The sequence below is a fragment of the Coptis chinensis genome, chromosome 4 (assembly GCF_015680905.1).
Source record: "Coptis chinensis isolate HL-2020 chromosome 4, ASM1568090v1, whole genome shotgun sequence".
NCBI lineage: Eukaryota > Viridiplantae > Streptophyta > Magnoliopsida > Ranunculales > Ranunculaceae > Coptis > Coptis chinensis.
Genome location: NC_141459.1, coordinates 79845634 through 79861818, shown reverse-complemented (window position 1 = coordinate 79861818; position 16185 = coordinate 79845634).

Genomic DNA, 16185 nt, shown 5'->3' with positions numbered 1-16185 from the left:
TGGTTTCTCAAAAAAAAAAAAAACACTACAGAAAGTGTCTAGAGCCCAATTTCCAGTAAGACTATTATACTTTGGATTATTACAATAAGTAGGTAATGAACTTATTTGTCTTTTGCATTCCAATAATTTATGCAAATATTTGTAATTCTTAAGTACACTTAAAGTGGTTGAAAGAAATCTGACGTAATTTCTGTTTCATTTTAGCTCTGAGCAAAACATTTTATGTGAAAAAGAAAAAGGGGAAACTTCGAAAGGCTTGGGATGGAAGTAAAGTTGTATATAATGTCGTTTCCTGGGGAGCAACTGCCATCGGGTAATTTTTTATACTTCAATTTTCTTTAGATCTTCGGATTTTATAAGCTTCAGTTTAGGTTAGTCTTCATGTTTCTTCAGAAAAATGTTGATAAAGCTAAGGTGTGCAATAGAATATTCTTTTTGTACTTTGATATGGATTGGATTATGGATGCATAGTAGATTGTCCTAAGATTTGACTGCTAACAACAGTATATACCAAAACCCAGCGTTGTTGACAGCAGCCTTTATGGCCTTCTGGAATTCTATCCAGGTTATATCAAAGTTTCTATGAACCTGACTGTGCTACTCCAGGATTTAATGTTGCTCGGAACGTGCTGCAGTGTCAATACCACAATAGATTGGAGCAGTGAAATTGTTATTGTGAATGAAGTTGTTTTGTGTGTAACATTTGCTGTGATCTCTGTGCATCGATCAATTGTTTGCATTGACCTCATCCTGTATATATCTCCATTCTCCCAAAGATGTCTTTATGCTTGTAGAATCATCTGATGGTATCAACTGCATATTCCACATTGTGTTTGATTTCCTTTTTAAAGGAAAATGTAAATCCCAATGTTAAAACATTTAAAATTTACGAAAATTCACTAATTCATCTTTGCAAGCTTTTATTTCTCCTTTTGGTTTATAATCAATTCATTGATATAGCTTTATCAAAAAAATTCATTGATATAGAAGTTCTATTCTCACCTATTTAAGTTCAGAATTCAGATAACCATATTAGCTTAACTATTTTGTCATCATGACGACCAAATGGCAGAAGTTGGAGTGAGAATTAAGGCAAGTACACAGTGTACGCTTGACCATAGCATGAGATAAGCGTACATCTATGGGGATGGTTATATGAACTCCACCTTATAGCGACTCCAAAGTTACTCCACTCATAAAAATGAACTTACAAAATGAACTGAGGTCTAATTTTTTGTGGATGTGTACATATCATGATGGAGAACATCCCCACCAAAAATCAGCTCAATTGAATATGTCTAACCTTGTCAAAAATTGTATCGAAATTAAAAAAATCTGGACCGTTGGATAATTTCATAACTTTCTAAATGATTTTTGATGAGGTTGTACATCTTCAAATGAGCTGATTTTTTGTGAGGATGATCTCTATTGTGTGGAAAACATCTCCACCAAACATCAGCTTCTAGTTCATTGAGTTAAGTGGTGGAGTTCATTTGGAGTTCGTTTTAGTGGAGTTCATATAACCATCCCCTACATCTATATGTCCTAAATTAACTTGTCATTTGCATGCTGGACCATGGCTTTAAGAAAGAAGACACTCAAACTATATAAGCCAGGACTAAGTGGAAACTGTTAGAAAAATTGATTTGCTTTGCACAAATACATTGAGATATGAATGAGTAATTTGTCTCACAAGTTACCCCATTTGAAATGAAATTAGTTTTTCTTGAAACAGTACGTAAAGTGAGAAAAACATTTTCAAAAAGATGCACTAGTTCGAAACAGTGCATTATGTCGAAAAGATACGACCTTTTAAAATGTGTACTAATTCGAAACAGTGCATCATGCCGAAAAAGTGTGACCTTTCGAAATAGGCACTAGCTCGGAACAATGTTTTATGCCGAAATGGTGTGTCTTTTCGAAACATGTGATTTTTCAAAGAGTTGCTTACTTTTTTCCAAGAGTCACTGTGTTGTTTCAAAGAAGCACCACTCACCTATAAATAGTTGATGAATTTGGAGAGAAAGACACACCAGATCACACAGAGTTCTGATCTTTCTCTTCTCCCTCTGTTCTTAGTCAAATACTATGTTGTGTTCGCTGATTCTATAGAATTGAAGTGCTAGCTTTCTATAGAAGGAAATCCGTTCTATCTGGGAGACAGTTTCTCATCAACCTTCAAGCACTGTGAGGGGGAAAATCTGTCTTAAGGATATAGTGTATCTACACTAGGCTTGGATTTAATTAAGAAGTACAATACACTTATAAGACAAAAGGTTTGTATAGTTTGGTAATTGGTAAAGAGTAAGTACAATTAAGTTGTATATTCCTAACAACTTAAGACATATATTTTTTCTTATTTTTCTTTACCGAACAGAATTTGTTTTTGTTTTGTTTTCTTTTTTGGTTTAAAAGAATAACAAAGTGTGGTTGTATTTCAGAATATGGCAACACCACCAGTTACACCTGTTGTTACTGTTCCTACTGTTGTTCCCCATTATGTTCCTCATGGGGAGAAGCCTGAAAAGTTCAATGGAACTGATTTCAAGCGCTGGCAACAGAAGATGCTCTTCTATCTGACCACCCTTAACTTGGCAAGGTTTCTGTGGGATAAGGCTCCTAATGTAAGCCCTGATGAAACCGACAAGGAGAAGGTTTTGGCCAAGGATGCTTGGTTACATGCTGATTTCTTATGTAGAAATTATGTCCTTAGCGGGTTGGCTGACTCATTATACAATGTGTATAGTGTGTTCAAGACTGCTAAGGAACTTTGGGATTCATTGGACAAGAAATACAAGTGTGAAGATGCTGGCATGAAGAAATTCATATTTGGCAGATTTTTTGATTTCAAAATGACGGATAGTAAGACTGTCATAAGCCAAATCCAAGAACTTCAAGTAATCCTCCATGATGTCATTGCTGAATGAATGACCCTAGGAGAATCTTTCCAAGTGGCTGCTATGATTGAGAAATTACCACCATCTTGGAAGGATTTTAAGAACTATCGCCTATCTAAGAAGAAGGGCAAGGATCCTATGGTGGCAAAGGCCAATGTTGTGGAAGGATCAAGTGCTAAGGAAAAGAGGAAGTACCAAGACAAAGCTCAAGGTGAAGAGAGTAGTACGACTACTAAGTTCAAGAGCAAGTGCTACAACTGTGGGAAGGCTGGACATAAGGCAAATGAATGTCGCAAGCCAAAGAAGTACAAGAAGCAAAAGACTGAAGCAAATGTGACAATGGACACGCTTTCTGATAATGTTAATGACACATGAACCTATCTGATGTGGTTTCTAAATGTCTCATGATTGGAAATGAAAGGAAATGGTGGGTGGATAATGGTGCTACTCGCCACATATGCTCCAACAAGTCGATGTTCACCACTTATCATGCTGTGGAAAAGGAAGAACAACTCTTTATGGGAAATTCTTCTTCGTCCAAGATTGAAGGCAAAGGAAAGGTGGTAATGAGGTTGACTTCTGGGAAGGAACTAACTCTGAATGAGGTGCTCTATGTGCCTGACATTCGCAAGAACTTGGTTTCTGGGTTGCTGCTGAGCAAGAATAGTTTTAAGTTAGTCTTTGTTTCTAATAAATTTGTAGTAACTAAGAATGATGTATTCGTGGGAAAATGTTATCTTCAAGATGGGCTCTTTAGGATGTCTTGTTTTACTATTGCGCCAAAGAGCACCAATAAAGTTGAATATTCTGTTTACTTGATTGAGTCTTCACATGTATAGCATGGTAGATTAGGACATGTTAATTATGATACTTTGCGTAGATTAATTAATTTGAACTATATACCAAATATAAAAATAGACCCACACCATAAATATGAAACTTGGGTAGAATCCAAGTTGACCAGATCATCCTTTCGTTCCATTGAAAGAAGTACTGAACCTCTAGACTTAATACATACAGCTATATGTGATCTTAAGTACGTGCAAACTAGAGATGGTAAAAAGTATTCTATTACTTTTATTGACGATATCACTAGATATAGTTAATGTTTACTTGTTGAGAAGTAAAGATGAGGCTATTGAAGTGTTCCAACACTATAAAAATGAATTTGAAAATCAACTAAGCAAAAAAATTAAAGTTATAAGGAGTGATAGAGGAGGTGAATATGAATCACCTTTTGAAGGTTTCTGTTCTGAACATGGAATCATTCATCAAACTACGGCTCCTTATTCACCTCAATCAAATGGTATTGCGGAACGCAAAAACCGAACTCTAAAAGAGATGATGAATGTTATGTTGTTAAGTTCTGGTTTACCCCAGAATTTGTGGGGAAGCTTTGCTTTTGCCAATTACATTCTCAACAAGATTCCTAATAAGGAGACGCTTAAAACACCATACGAATTGTGGAAAGGTCATCAGACTTTCTACGAATTCTTAAAAGTGTGGGGGTGTCTTACTAAAGTGGAAGTCCTTAAACCTAAGAAAGTAAAGATAGGACCCAAGACTATTGATTGTGTATTCATTGGATATGCAAACAATAGTAGTGCATATCATTTTCAGGTTCATAAATCAAAGATTCAAGATATACATGTTAATACGATTATTGAGTCAAGGAATGTTTCATTCTTTGAAAATACGTTTCCGTATAACATGTGTATATAGCCAGGTTCAACAAAAAGAACTTTAGATCCTACAACTAGTAACCATCATACACAAAGCAAAATTGAGGAAGAACCTAGACGTAGCAAAAGATCAAGGACGTCAACGTCTTTTGGACCTGATTTTCTAACATACTTGTTGGAAAATAATCCTCAAACGTTCAAGGAGGCAATGCCATCTCCATAAGCTACTTATTGGAAAGAAGCAATAAATAGCGAGATTAAATCCATAATGCAAAATCATACATGGGAATTGGTAGATTTACCACCAGGTTCCAAGGCTTTGGGATATAAGTGGATATTCCACTACAAGAAAAAATATTTTATATCACTGTTAAAAATAATAACAAAAAGTCTTTTGTCACTTTTTTTTTTTTTCCAAAACCGTGATGGAGTGGGGGTCATTTTTTTTTCAAAACCGTCACAAATAATTCCTCTAAATAAGCCTATATCCACCATATAAAACCGTAACAAACACTTAAAAACAGTCACAAAAAAGCATATCGTTTGTGACGGTTCAAACAAAACAGTAATGTAATCATCTTGTAACCGTCACAAAAAGGACAACTATTCATGACGATTTGGTTAAAACCGTGATAAATATATATTTTGTTTTAAAAAAATATCGAATACATGTGAAAACATACCTCATATGGAATTAGACCTGTAATAAGCCACTCTGAATATTATCCATTAAATTTTCAAGAAGCATTCATAAAGTGCTAATTCCATTGAATTATCGACCAATTCCTTTGGATAACCAATATATATTTGTATATTCTAAAACATAATGAAGGAAATAACACATTCCCAATGTAATACATATAAATTAAATTAGCCAAATCTAATTGAAAAAAGGAACCTAATCTTGCCCAAGTCGATCACCCACGTGTATGTTTTAAGCCTTGTGGTTGTTCTGCATCTGATTTTCATCTTGAGAATAGTTTATAATACATTCTTGGATGAACTGAACAAATTCTATTCGAACATCACTCTGATATCTCCTTGCAGGTGTAAGCCATTTTACGGCCAAGATTCTTTATCGGAAATATAATAAACCAATCGTATAAAATAATTGGAAAAGTTATGTGGTGCTTCTTTACAAAAGATACATTAACATATTAGAATCTCCAAGTATCCAATGTGGTATTTCCTAAACTTATGCTGGAAGCAAAGCTCATTTCTCAATAAATATATAAATAAAAGGCACCAGCCTAATCTATGGATTCTTTGGAAGTAGGGTTTACAAGGTCCTACAAAACAATATGTCAAATCAACACCTAATAGTGGATGGTACAAGAGGCCATTATTAACATAGTGCCAACACCTAAATTATTCACAAACTCACGTAATGTCATAACAGGTTGTCAAACGACAGTCTTAGAATAATACCCATGTGTTGCAGGCCCAAGGCTACAATTTGTATTGTAGTTGCAAATTGCTATCATATCTATTTCCAAAGGGGATCCAAGGCGAAACTATATAACCTAGCACCTTGCCTCACCCTGATCCGTTGTGTTAGAAGGCCTTAGGTCAAAGAGTAATCGTAAACGTTTATTGAGAAACATGACACAATATTAAGATGTAAAGAAAAGATCGGCAGACGAAATGCATAAGAAATAAACATACACAAGATTGTCTACACAATGACATTCACTTTATTGAAGTGGTACCTTAACACAACCTCTCATAAACCTCCATTACTTAAGAAAAAGATAGGCCGAAACTGCTTGCTTGTCACCAATCTTGTCCAATTTCTTCAACTAAACTCTGTTGAGCAAACAAAACATTCATGGAGTAAGGATTTAAGCTCTACATACCGAATGACACAATGACATGCAAACTGAATTTTGAAATAAAGTAATTAGTTCATATATAAACTCAAGAATACGGGACACCCAAGTGGAGGATAGTCAGTTAGTCACTCTTAAGGACTAAAATATGTGCACAACAAAGAAACAGAAAAAGAAAGGAAAATAATTAAAAGCTTGTGATTGTATCTTTAGCCTAGAGATGTTTGGGGAATTCGAAAAACATCGGAAGTTCAACAGTGTCCATATGGCTAGAATTGATCCAGTCTGCCACTCAAGCTAACTTGTGTGTATCCTCACTAGCATCTCCAATGTTATCACCTAAGAGCAAAAATCACAGAATAATAATTGCTTTTTTATAATACAACGCCTTAGCTTTTATCGACAGAAGACTACATATACCAAACAAAAAGGGAGCGGAGAAGAGATTACATCAACTTTCAGTGTCAATATACAACCAACACCCATAAGCCTAAAAGTTGGAAACAATTGGAGGATAAATAAATTGTCCAAATTTACATATGAAATTGAAACTGATTGAACCTCCGTAACATAATCCATTGAAGTGAAAACCAGTGGGATTTGCTCCAAATGTCACTGTTTTAACCATACAAATTTACCCAATAAACAAACAGAGCTAGTGTTCATAACCTGCAAAGGATGCAACCATTAAAAACAAACAATAACCAGTAAAAGGACAGCCCCATATACAAGTTTCTAGGTTTGTCATTGATGTATCAAAATTATTCAAAATAAAGAGATTGAAAATACCTTGATGAATGGGATAATGAAGGATTTCAAATTAAGGATTTTAAGGAAACCCCGTTGAACAGATTGGTGCTCCAAGCATATGGATTTAGGTTGAATAGCTGGAACTTAATAGAAGTGAAAAGAAAAAAAAAATGGGAAAAAAAAATTGGATTGAAATACGAAGAGACAAATGAGAGAAAACAGATCGAGCTTGAGCTTACCTTGTCTCCACCCTTTGAGCTATATAAAAGAATCGCCTTTTACTTGAAAGCAACCCTAAATCAATGAATGCCATTTTAAACAACTGCCTTGCGGTTAAATCTAAGAACAATATGGAAGGGAGAGGGTATGTACCTTTGGTCTTCAAAAAAGATGAGTATTTTCTTCTTTGAGAGATAGATCATGAAGGAAAACATTGTTAAGATAGTATTTTCTTCTTTGGAGCCATAACCATTGGTTTTGGGAATTTCTTCACATCCACCCCAAACCATACTTAGATATTAAATTCATCATAAAAGTACTCAACCAAGGTCATTTCAATATTTTGACCCCTCGAGCTTCGGTTCCATCTAACATCTTTCATCTACAACAATTCTAGAATAAGCAATAGGAACAAACACCATGTTGACCAAGTAAAAACACGTGCGTGAAGGTAACCTTTTTATTTTAGTAAGTCAGAACAACAATATTGAAACCGTCAATTTTAATAGCAAGACCGAGGAATAATATCTACAGACACCAAAAAAATTTCCATGGAAAATGCTATAAATAGGAAACTCATTACACGTTATCAGCAACAAAGTAATTCCACATTGGTACACAAGTAACCAGAAGGTATATTTTCATTTAGTTTGTATATGCTTTAAATATCAAAACAGGTGAGTAATAAGTTATTACTAAGAACAGGATATACATTTGGATACGATAATAACCTAAAGAAAATAACCATATTGGATTTACAAATTGTTAGACCCATAGGAGATTCTTAAAATTGGCATTTTAAGCTTGGGGTCCAGCTTGCTAGGAATATATGGGGTTTACTTAGAGATGCTTTCAGTGGTTCCAAGTAAGTTGTAACACAATCCCAAATGGTCTGAATACTCGTACGCCATTAGCCATAAGTTGGTAATGGGGTGGAGTTAATCAATTAAGTTTTTCTTCTTATTTTCCCATTTATTATTACTTATATACCATGGGTAAGCATCCTCAACGGCAGACCATAATATCCCACGTCATGTACTGATGCCAGTTCCAAATTACGAGCAACTTTTTCAGAAAGCCAGCCCTTACTGAGACCAGAAAGTAAAACGGACTAACAAAGAACTAAGAGTCTCAAAAATACCTCAGAGGACCAATCTTTTAGCCACTATATACTAGACACCTCTGACCTTTAAATGAAGGCAATACTGCTTACGACAAAATCGCACTAAATGAATAACTTCAGATTTTTAAATAAATGATAAATGGAAATGCACTAACACAGCTTACCTGTGGGGTTAAGAGAAGTTCAGCATCATATTTATTGAGCCTAGAATGCAAAAGAACAAAGTAAATCTTCCAAAAGCATCCTTCGCTCATATATCCCGGGCAAATCTCAATGCTAAGGGTTGCTAATCTTGGTGCAAGACGTTCAACAGCTAAAGCATGCTCTTGTTGGGCATCAGACAAATCAAAATTTGTGAGAAAAAAAGTTAAAAGTATAATCGGAATTCAATATTAACTTTAACAGTTCAATCTGCATTGCAATAACTAGTAATGGGCCGTGTACCATCGGAGTCTTCATCGTCAGCAAGAGGGAAATCAAGCCAAGTTTCAGGATGCATTGCAATATTTCAAGCAAAAGTCAACACCTCATTACAACCCATCCATCCCCTCAACTTCATTTCTCCTGAAACATTACAACAACTCAGTTTGGACAGCCCCAACCATAAAACCCCAGGTACATGCTTCTCAGGCAATTACTCATAGAATAAATTGGTTAGCATTTAAAAGGAGGCTGGAGAAATAAACTAATTAAAGGGGATAAAAAGAGATGCACTACCTCCAAATTTAATCTTAATTTTCATTCGACCATGTCTTTTCATTCTTACAAGACTTTGAGGTTTGAAAGCTTTGCGAGTTCTCTTGGAATTGATCTTATGAGTTTGTTATTTTTCAAACGGAAAAGCCATCAAAATACAAGATAACAATGAGTTTACAAATTACAAGAACATAATAAAAATCTAATAACACAACAAATCAAAACCCTTCTCCAAATAAAACTTACAGAAACTTGAGTGACTTCAATTTAGACACAGATTTTGGAATACTTCCTTCGAGCGCATTCTCATACAAATCCATGCTAATTAAATTCTCCCGTGATTGAGAGCGACCTCCCAGTGATTAGAGTAGAGAAATAATAAGGGGTTTTGAGACGAGGAGAGAAAGTGGAAGGGGTATTGAGCATGGAGGACGGACAAAATTCGGTTTCAAGAAAAGAGGGTTTGAGTTATCCACCGAAATTAATTGATTGAAGTACTCGGCAACGGCAGTTAGAAAGAAGAACATCAGTGAGATAGAAGAGAAAGAGACGAGGTTATGTTTTCTATTTCACGAAATAATGCTATCGTGATTTTTTTTTTTGTTTCCCTGTATCGCCAAATTTTGAAATGTGTTGGGTTTTCAGGATTTGTACGTAACACTTATCACACGGTTTTATCCGATTTGAAATTGTTAGAAATTAATTCACGAAATTCACCCGAATTAAAGCAACACTAAACAACATTCCCAACGTTTATATAACATTAGCAACTTACCAACAGCAAAAAAGTGTGTGCTGCAAATATCCTGTTATGGTGTAGTGAGGAGAAAGAGAAAAAAGAAAAAGAAAAAAAAATGGTTAATTGGCAAAGGCGGTGGCGGACGAAGCTAAGTGGGTGAAGGAGAAAGTTGGCTCATTTGGAACTGCCTAGTATTTTTTTTCTAAGTGTGTTTAGTGTTGGGATTATTTTAGACAAGATTTTCTTTTTCTAGTACACGTGGCCACATATGGGCTGGAAATGTTTGTAGGAAGCGGGAGTCTGAACATGGGCTCACTGGGGTGTGTTTGTGTATCTAATTAGTTATTTTTTAGTGGAATTGTGGCGGACCGAAAAGTAAATGAGGTCATTTAAGATGGTGACATAAAGTGCAGGAGTATGTAACTGTTTTGGGAGAATGGTCACAAATAATCTTCAATATACGAATTTTTTCAAAGAAAAAAGGATTTGTGACGGTTCTAGATCTGACAGTCACAAAAAGCATTTCAAAACAGTCACAAAAGCCCTTTTCTGCCATTTGTGACCGTTTCAAACAGAACAATCACAAATAACATTTTAAAACAGTCACAAAAACCCTTTTTTTCTGCTAGTGTTCACAAAGAAATTTAAGACTGATGGATCAATCGACAAGTATAAAGCTAGACTTGTGGTCAAAGGCTTTAGACAAAAGGATGGATTAGATTATTTTGACACTTACTCTCCAGTTACAAGAATAACTTCCATAAGGATGCTAATAGCAATAACATCAATACATGAATTTGAGATACATCAAATGGATGTAAAGACGGCATTCTTGAATGGTGAGTTAGATGGAGAAATATACATGGAACAACCCAAAGGGTTTATTGCTCCTGGACAAGAAAAGAAAGTTTGCAAGCTTGTTAAATCCTTATATGGACTAAAGCAAGCACCTAAGTAATGGCATGAGAAATTTGACAATGCAATGTTGTCAAACAGTTTCAAAATAAACGAGTGTGACAAGTGTATCTATGTCAAAAGCACTCAAAAGGGATGTGTCATTATTTGTCTCTATGTAGACGATATGCTAATTTTAGGTAGTAATATGGATGTCATAAAATCTACCAAACAAATGTTAAGTCTAGTAAGTTTGACATGAAAGATTTAGGTGTCGCTGATGTTATCCTAGGAATTAAGATCTCTAGGACAGAGGATGGACTTGTTCTATCACAATCTCATTACATTGAGACGATTCTTGAAAAGTTCAAGAAATATAACATCACACCAAAGAGGTCACCAATTGACGTAAATCTTTATTTAGTCAAAAATACTGGAGATAGCATATCTCAACTAGAATACTCTCGTATACTTGGCAGTTTAATGTATGTCATGAACTGTATAAGGCCTAACATAGCATACTATGTGAGCAAGCTAAGTCGATATACGAGTAATCCTGGCAGAGATCATTAGACTGCCATATACTGGGAGTTTTGGGATACTTAAAGTATATTCAGAATTTTGGTGTGCACTATACAAGATATCCAGTCATTCCAGAAGGGTATTGCGATGCTAATTGGATATCTGACATTAAAAACTCAAAGTCCACAAGTGGATATGTCTTTACACTTGGAGGTGCAGCTGTTTCTTGGAAATCCTCAAAACAAACGTGCATAGCGAGGTCCACTATGGAATCAGAATTCATTGCATTGGACAAGGCTGGAGAAAAAGCATAGTGGCTTTGAAATTTTTTAGAGGATATTCCAAACTGGGCTAAACCTGTGCTAGCAGTGTGTATACACTGTGACAGCCAATCTGCTATTGGTAGAGCACAGAATAGCATGTATAACAGGAAGTCTCGACACATACATTGTAGACATAACACCGTTAGACAATTGCTTTCAAATGGAGTTATCTCAATCGACTATGTAAGGTCAAAAGATAACATTGCGGATCCTCTTACAAAAGGTTTAACAAGAGAGTAAGTGGAAAGATTATCAAGAGGAATGGGCTTAAAGCCTTTGAGATAATCAACCAAGAGTCATCATAATGGAAAAACCAACCTAGTTGACTCGATATCCCAAGATCTAGGTTCAATGGGCTAACTGAATTATGTTTGTGACTCAGTTAGCACTGGAGAGTAATATTATACTCTAACCCATTCCTATATAAGACAGTGTATATCTGCCGCGAGACCCAGGATAAGTTAAGCTTTTAATGATTTACTATATCTTAGAAAGTTATGTTATCCAAGTGGAGTATTCCAAGATACTCTTTATAGAAATCACCTATGTGAGTGTGAAGTGGGGCCGCTTCTATGAGAAATATTTTAAGGCAAATGTCTCAAAAATACTCTTTGAAACCAAGAAGCGTTCAAGGCCAAAATGAACACAAACGTGAGAATCAACAGTATTCGAGAAGGTACTGCGTGAAGATGATTGTCTAAGTTTATACAAACGGCTGACAGTTCAAGGACATTAATTGAAGTCTACTGATCATCCAATTAAATCCGATCGTCTTTCACTAAGGCAAGTTCAAGGCCTCCCATGTTGCTTGACCTGATGCGGTGTCTTTTCATTTGTAAAAGAACATAAATCTGATGTTTATGATAGAAGAAGCCAAATTTTCATTCATGTGGGGGATTGTTGGAAAAATTGATTTGTTTTGCACAATTACATTGAGATATGAATGAATAATTTGTCTTCCAAGTTACCCCACTTGAGATTAAATGGGTTTCTCTTGAAACAGTACGTAAAGTGAGAAAAATATTTTCAAAAGGATGCACTAGTTCGAAATAGTGCATTATGCCGAAAAGGTGCGACCTTTCGAAATGTGCACTGGTTCGAAACAATGCATCATGCCGAAAAGGTGTGACCTTTCGAAATAGGCACTAGTTCGAAACAATGTTTTATGTCGAAATGGTGTGTCTTTTTGAAACATGTGACTTTTCAAAGAGTTGTTTACTTTTTCCCAAGAGTCACTGTGTTGTTTGGAAGAAGCACCATTCACCTATAAATAGTGGATGAATTTGGAGAGAAAGACACACCAGATCATACAGAGTTCTGATCTTTCTCTTCTCCCTTTGTTCTTAGTCAAATACTATGTTGTGTTCGTTAATTCTATAGAATTGAAGTGCTAGCTTTCTATAGAAGAAAATCCGTTCTATCTTGGGAGACAGTTTCCCATCAACCTTCAAGCACTGTGAGGGGAAAAATCTGTCTTAAGGACATAGTGTATCTACACTAGGCTCGAATTTAATTAAGAAGTACAAGACACTTACAAGATAAAAGGTTTGTATAGTTTAGTAATTGATAAAGAGTAAGTACAATTAAGTTGTATATTCCTAACATAAACACCTACAGAAAGAAATTATATTTGTATAGCTTCCTGAAGAATTGCAAAAGCTGCAACTCTTGAAGTGGTTAGTCTTAAATTTCTCTACGCTTATTCAAAAATTGGAACTTCTCAATGTTCGACAGTATATCTTGTAAAAAACACAATAAAGGAGTAAATTATACAATACTGCTCTTCAAAGCATCAACATAGTAGAAATGGTGGGTTTTCAAAATGATTTACAGCTTCTGGGAGCTAATGCACAAATATTTATTCCTTGCCACAAGTTTGCCATAATAATACACTGTAATCTGATTAACTTAAAAAAAAGTCGGTTTTTAAGTTCTTTGAAATGTAGAAAATTTTCGGAGGGAAACTCTGATAGAGTTAGCCACGTCCCAAAATAAATAGAATCAGAGTCAGAGCACGCAGCTTATTGCAACAACGTTTCAAGTTTGTCAAGTGACAATGATGAGCTCTCGAATCAAAACAAACAAACAGCACAAGACCAGCAAGTATGAATTGAGTCTTATAAGTGATAGTTTGCCAATCAAGATCGTGTGAGGGACAACAAATAAGGCGAAAAGAAACTTTCACTAGAAAACAGGGATACCAAATAGACGTGTGTCGTTATTTTTTTAAAAAAAATTTAATCCTTTTGCCCCATGCCCTTATTGGAAATACCCCAAATTAATGTAGGAGATATTATTGGATTTAAGCAGTTATTGGGGTATGACAAAAACTTATGTTAGTTATGGGGTATGAGAGTGTTTTTATAGGTGTGTCCAAGATCACCCATAAATAATTAGGAAACTACTATTTTACTAATCATTTTATTTGAATGACTCGTGTGATTGACCAAATATATATATATATATATATATATATATATATATATATATATATATATATATATATATATATATATAATTAGGAAACTACTATTTTACTAATCATTTTATTTGAATGACTCTCGTGTGATTGACCAAATATATATATATATATATATATATATATATATATATATATGGGGCTGGCTACCTCGACTCAATTGATTGACTTATCTTATTTTATTTGATCCGTCCGTTTGATCCAACCCATCCAAGCCCAAGAACTATTCCTTATCAAACAAAGAATTCAGGGTGGGTATAATGGTCATTTTGATTTTCTATTCATAAAAAAAACAAAAAACCCAACAAAACACTCTGAGACTTCTTCTTCCTCTCTCTTCCTCACTCACTCTCTACAAATAAACCCACGCCGGTTTCTTCTTCACAAAAGATCACCCGACTATTCAATTGGAGCCCATTATCTTTCTTTTTCACAAAAAATCACTATACTATTTTTTTGGAATTAGCCATCTCTGTAAACCAAGGTAAGTTAATCTTATTTTATCGTTCTTTTGGTTTTTCCAATTTGTAAGAAGTTAATATTCTTTGCTTTGATATTGTCCTTTTGAACTTAAGTGCTTTCTTTTCGAATTAGAATTCTTAGTTGTTTGTTCTCGAATAATTGCTCTATAACCCTCTTTTATACTATAATCGTTTTTTGCTAATTAGAATAGACGTTAAAATTGTCAATTTAATATATGGGAGTCATTAATATCTATTTTGCGTCATTTGATATTTTCTCTGTTTTTTTTTTTGCTAGAAATGGAAAAAAATGTTAGAGCTTTTGTTGGCACTTCTTCTTGTTGTCTTGATTCTCAAAGTAATGGCGTTAATAAATTAGTTGCTCCACACTTAGGTATGAAATTTAATAGTGTTGATGAAGCAAATACTTACTCTGAGAGAGTTTGGTAAAAGGGGGGGGATTTGAGATTAGGTGTTGGGACTCTGGATAAAAACAAGCGGGTGTGGAATTGCCTTCTAGTTGTCTATTGGTTTGCTAACGCGAGGGGTCCATAACAAGAAAGAAGAAATTGAAGGTGTAGCCGAGAAGTACCGACTATTAGATGTGGTTGCCAAGCTAGAATGCGAGTTACAAAAAGAAAACTTGAAGATATATATGATGTGAGTTTGGCTGAAAATCGCCATAGCCATGGTTTCGTCACTCCATCAAAGAGACAATATATGAAAGGTAACAAAAATATGCCCGAAAGCTGCAAAAGAGTTTTTGAGAGGTTTTTCATGACAATGGTATACCTGTAGGGAAAGTGGCAGACGTTTTCCATGGGGATGAGATTGGGTTTCGGAGAAAGCATTGTTGGAACCACCATTATGGTTTGATGAGAAAAATGCCTAAAGATAACGATGCAACAGCCGTGCTTCACTATTTTAGGCAGAAGAGTGCTGAAAATCCTCAGTTCTACTATGCCGTTCAATTAGATACAAAAGGTGTAGTAGTAAATTTCTTTTGGGTTGATGGAAGGTCCCGTGTCCAATATGAGTACTTTGGGGATGTCGTATCTTTTGATACAACATATAGAACTAATGTTTACGGTATGCCGTTTGCCCCTTTTACTGGAGTCAACCACCATATGCAGTCCATTCAATTTGGTTGTGCCCTGCTACTTGATGAGACAGAAGAGACATTTGTGTGGTTGTTTCAGACATGGCTTGCAGCTATGGGTGGTCGATCCCACCAACTTCAATACTTATCGACCAAGATTTAGCGATGACTGCGGCGAGTTAGAAGAGTTTTCCCTACTATTCGACATCGATTTTGTCTTTGGCACATTATGCAGAAATTTTCAGAGAAGTTGTCATTTGTTTACCATAGGCTCGATGCTTTGTGTTGAGCTTACATATATTATTTGGAAGTCATATAGGATTGTTGATTTTGAAAGAAAGTGGGTGGTGCACTCTTTGTTGAAGTATAACTTGACTGAAAATACTTGGTTGAAATAAATATAAAAAACCGTCGTCTTGGGTTCGGCTTATCACAATGACATTTTTTGCTTTGGTATGCATGACGACGGGTG